This window comes from Rattus norvegicus, chromosome 4 (assembly GCF_021556685.1).
Source record: "Rattus norvegicus strain SHRSP/BbbUtx chromosome 4, alternate assembly SHRSP_T2T, whole genome shotgun sequence".
NCBI lineage: Eukaryota > Metazoa > Chordata > Mammalia > Rodentia > Muridae > Rattus > Rattus norvegicus.
In genome coordinates this window covers 30,722,967-30,728,302 of record NC_141537.1, presented here as the reverse complement: position 1 = coordinate 30,728,302, position 5,336 = coordinate 30,722,967, and the positions used below count along the sequence as shown (strand labels likewise).

The window sequence follows — 5,336 nt, the reverse complement described above, 5'->3', positions numbered from 1 at the left end:
GAGCCAGGTCAGCTCTGATATGTTTAATGAACAGCTTGCGTTCTTGGCAAACTCTTGTCCCAGGTTTAAGATCTAACAACTTTGAATTAGAAAATTAAATCCTCTTCCTCCTTTCTATCATTGAGGATCAAATTTAAGTCCTTATGCATGCTAAGGATATATGCTGTACCACTGATCTACCTCTGAATTACACTCCATCCCCTCAACTGTATCATTTTGAAGATGGAAATGAGTTTACAATTATTGCATGGCAACCAAGGAAACAGTTTGGTAAACTAAGGTAGAGATTGATGTTGTAAGCTGTTTTTCAGAGATTTGTGTAATATATAAATAATTATATATGCATATATACACACATCACATATAATCAGTGTGATCCATTTAAAGGGTATTATAAATATACAAAAGACATTAACGCTGTAAATTAAACTATCTGAAGTGAGATTTTTCAGAGCTACAGTTAGAGTTTGAGATTAAGGTAGGCAGAAGCAATCTAGTGTTTGTGGGCAGGGTCAGTTCAGACATCTGGCAAGTTGAAAGGCAAATGGTACTGAAAGTGCCATTTATTAGGAACAAACCAAATATGTCAGAAACCAAAGAAACCAGAAATGAGAAGAGATGGAGGGGAGAACTGATTCTGGGGAGTCAAAGCAGGCAGAGTGCAATAAAAAGAAGAATACAGGGGCAGTACAGTTAGGGACAGCATGGTGCTGTTCTCTGTAGTGACAGAGGGGGAGCCTTAAGTCCATAGGGATCAACAGAAACAGTGAGGCCTGGGATGCCTGCAGCACCAGGAGAGCTGGAGGGGCGGATGCTTTCTCCAGGATCCTAGCATTGTCACTGGTTATTTAACATACGCATTCACATAATATTATATGTTAACAGTATATTTATCTTACTCAGGACTTGAAAAGCTTTGGACTATCCCATGATTATGGCACCAAGAACCATCTAGAGTGTGAGAAAGGACCGCCCAGACCTGAAGGGACCCGGTCAACAGTTCTCTGCACCCAAATCCCGTGGGAGGGAGAGCTAAACCTTCAGAGGGGCAGACACACCTGGGAAGCCAGAAGAGACTACACTCTGCCCACATTTCTGACTCCAGAGGAAAACACCTAAGGCCATCTGGAACCCTGGTGCCCGGGGGCTCCTGGAAAAGGTGGTTGCCGCCCTCACGGAGAGCTCAAAAGCAGCCTCCCATGAGCAACTTGAGCCGGGGGACCACAGGTCAGACCAACTTTTCTGCTCCAAGCGGCCTGCCTGGTGGACTCAGGACACAGGCCCACAGGAACAGCTGAAGACCAGTAGACAGGAAAGACTACAGGCCCGAAAGCAGAACACTGTGTTCCCATAACTGGCTGAAAGAAAACAGGAAAACAGGTCTACAGCACTCCTGACACACAGGCCTATAGGACGGTCTACCCACTGTCAGAAATAGCAGAACAAGGTAACACCAGAGAAAACCTGATGGCGAGAGGCAAGCGCAAGAACCCAAGCAAGAGAAACCAAGACTACATGGCATCATCGGAGGTCAATTCTTCCACCAAAGCAAACACTGAATATCCAAACACACCAGAAAACCAAGATCTAATTTCAAAATCACATTTGATCATGATGCTGGAGGACTTAAAGAAAGACATAAAGAACTCCCTTAGAGAAATGGAGGAAGATATAAATAAACAAGTAGAAGCCTACAGAGAGGAATCGCAAAAATCCCTGAAAGAATTCCAGGAAATCATAATTAAACAAGCTCAAGCCAACAGAGAGGAATCACAAAAATCCCTTAAAGAAATCCAGGAAAACATAAATAAACAAGTAGAAGCCTACAGAGAGGAATCGCAAAAATCCCTGAAAGAATTCCAGGAAAACATAATTAAACAAGCTCAAGCCAACAGAGAGGAATCCCAAAAATCCCTGAAAGAATTCCAGGAAAACACAATCAAACAGGTGAAGGAATTAAAAATGGAAATAGAAGCAATAAAGAAAGCACAAAGGGAAATAACCCTGGATATAGAGTGTGAGAAAGACCTTTCTCTTTGATTTAAGAGGTGGGTGCCCCAATATTCAGCAGAAGTTTTCCTCAAGTCGATTTCATTCAGGCCCTTTAGTGTGGAATGTGACAGTAAAGACGGGGAGTCTTTGGAAAATGGGGACTTACTCATCAATGCCAGTTGATCTCGACATGGCAGAGGACAGCCTGGAGTTTTACGAATGAGCAGGAGCTGAAGATGTTCCTTCTATTCAAAGAGCAAGTGACAAAGTGATTGGTAGCATCATATCAAGATATCCACGAGCCATAACACGCACTCCTGAAAGTCTTTCAAAACGGTGGGATCTGTGGAGAGAGATTATGGCATCAGACCTTGAAATTGTAAATAGTTTGGAGTGTTCTCCTGAATCCTTCTTTCTGTCTAATAACAACCTAAACTTAGAGAATAACATAAAGTTCCTCTGCTCTGTTGGCTTGACTCATAAATGCCTCTGCCGACTGTTGACCAGTGCTCCCAGGACCTTCTCCAACAGTCTGAATTTGAATAAACAAATGGTTGAATATTTGCAGGAAACCAGCATATCCTTACGTCACAACGTTCCCACAAATTTTTGTCTGGAAGGTAATTAGTAAAAATCCTTCCGTCTTAATTCAGAGTACCAAACGTGTGAAAATTAACATTGAATTTTTACAGTCAACTTTCAACTTAGTCAGAGAGGACCTGCTGCTTCTGGTATGTGGTCCAGGAGCCAGAATCTTAGACCTTTCCAAGGACTGTACCAAAAGAAACTATACAAACATCAAAGAGGCTGCTCTCTCTCGGATGCACTGAGGAGGAGGTACAGAAGTTTGTCCTAAGCTATCTGAATATGATCTTCTTGTCAGAGAAAAAGTTCAATGATAAAATAGACTGCCTCTTAGAAGAGAAAATCAGTACTTCACAAATACTTGAAACTTCAAGGGTATTAGACTTGAGCATACATACTTTAAAAACTCGCATCAGAGAGTTGGCACATGCTGGATATGACGTGAGCACCTCAAGCATTGCTCTGCTGTCCTGGAGTCAGAGACGATATGAAGCTAAACTGAAGAGATTAAGTGGGTAGGCCAGTGCAGGCGGAGTCACCAGGAATCTGACAAGTAGAGTGCTGGTTCCAGTTTGGACTTTTCAAACAGGAGAGATTAATTTTTTAAATAAATATTTAAAAATATATGACATTTATTGTATATGTGTTTTGTGAGCATTTATAGCCCCCCCCCGTGTGTGTGTGTGTGTGTGTGTGTGTGTGTGTGTGTGCTTGCTCACATGCATGTACAATGCAGAGCACCTGTGTACGTTTAGGAGATCTTTTACGAGTTGGATCTCTTTCTGCTGAGTAGGTTCCAGGGACAAACTTAGTCATCAGGCTTGGAAGCAAAGTGTCTTCATCCGGTGAGCCTTTTGCTGGCCCAAGATATTTGCTTTTTCACCACAGATTCATGTATAATGATTCTGTGGATTCTTTGTTTTATAACTCAAAGAGCTCACAGTTAGTATGCTCAAATATAGTCCTAACTATCGCTTCTTAGTTTAAGTCAACCTAACAGTCCACAATCTGTTACATTGTGTAGGCTTTAGCTGTTCAGTAGTAGCAGTAGCAGTAGCAGTAGTTCCTGAATTCTACAGCAGAAGAGCTTATAGAAAGAGTTCACAGAATGTGCTTTTGTAGTTTCTGTTTATACTTAACAGTCAACAGATTTGGATTGGAGACACAGCATTCTCAGCATGTGGACTCTGGGTCAGATGTCCAGCACAGAAAGGTTGATGGTTTTATATGTGTTAGTTCTGTCTTTTCACATTTTCAATCCCAAGATCTTTTTTTATCTCAATATAGCTAGCTAATTATAGTTCAGTTTCAGAGTGTAATGGCAGTAAAAATAGTAAAATGTGAGTTTCCATTGTTTTACGCCTTACATTTGAATAAATAGTGTCCTCCCCTGACAGAATTACCTATGGGTTTGTCTATTCTGATTTCTTTTATACAGGGGTAACAGTATTGACAGTACAAAGATGTTAACATGTTAGTTTCCAAAAGCATGAAAATGTGGTACATTGGCACACTGGTATTAAATTTAAACGTGGTTAAGAATCTCAGCACCTGGAAGGCTGAGGCAGTAGTATTGCGAGCAGCCAGGTTCACAGTCTTGAGAATCTGTCTCAAAAAAGTTTATTTTAAATGTCTTAAGAAGGGGAGATTATCTTGAATTGTTTTGTGGGCCACCCACAATCATACAGTCATTAAAAATGGAAGCAGGAAGTATAAGAGGTGAGAGGGATGCGGTATAAGAGAGACTTGTCTGCTATTTCTGCCTTCTATGAGGAAGAGCCACAGGTAAGGGATGTAGGTGACCTCTACAAAGTGGAAAGGACACAGCAGCATTCTCCCGTTAGCCCTGGGAGACCAGTATCCAACCTCTGCCCTGTAGCACCACAAGAGAACATTCCTGTTCTCTGGAGATTGTGCCTGGGCTAGCAGAGATGGTATAGCAACAGTAGTTTTAAGGGCCTAAGATTATATAGGATGGGCAGAGTATATTATGCAACCATTGGGGTTTTAAAGACATGGTTGGGGGATGAACGGATACTGACTGTCAGGCAAGTTTAACATTTAAATAATAGGGTTTGAGTGCAATCAAAACAAATATTGACAGATGCATATTCATATCCCAGAGTTTACTTTTATTTTAAATGGAGCACTCAAGAGTACTGCTTAAACCTGTGCCCTCACCTGACTGTTAACAACCTGTACTCAAGTCACTGTGACATAAGTTAGACCAGGGCTTCAGAATCTTTCTCTACTTAAACCCTTCTTCACTTGAGAAATTTTTACATAACCCTGTATATGTATATAAAATAAGCATATAAATGAAACATTTGCTAATAGTCACAAAACTTTATCTTGAAAGAATTCTTTGTGATGCATACAAATTTCCCAATTATTGATGATTGGAAGCAAGTTTGCATACTGTGAATATACCTGATTACTTGTACACAATTAGATCTTGGCTGTTTGGAGCTGAAGAACCCAGAGCATATTCAGTGCTGTTTAGGCTCGATTGACGTGTTGATTTTCTAATTGTCAATGCTGTAAATAAAACAACAAAAGGATGTGTAAAGCCATTGTAGACGTTGCTAGAAATTCTGCCCCATTCGTAAGCTAAAATTAATTTAAGGACTTTTAAAGCCTGAAACCCAAGTCAGGAACTCAGCGTTTTTAAAAATCAAGCATTCTAAGAAAAGAGTCCCAAAGGTCCACTAATGTGATGCTTGCTGAAGAAGAACAACTGGAAAATACCAAAAGCTGTA

The 5,336-nt window shown here is 40.7% G+C and overlaps 1 pseudogene; it reads left to right on the top strand.

Annotated features, from left to right (window-relative positions):
- Window positions 1-2,040: 2,040 nt before the first annotated feature.
- Window positions 2,041-3,206, top strand: Mterf1-ps2 (mitochondrial transcription termination factor 1, pseudogene 2; annotated as a pseudogene).
- Window positions 3,207-5,336: the final 2,130 nt, after the last annotated feature.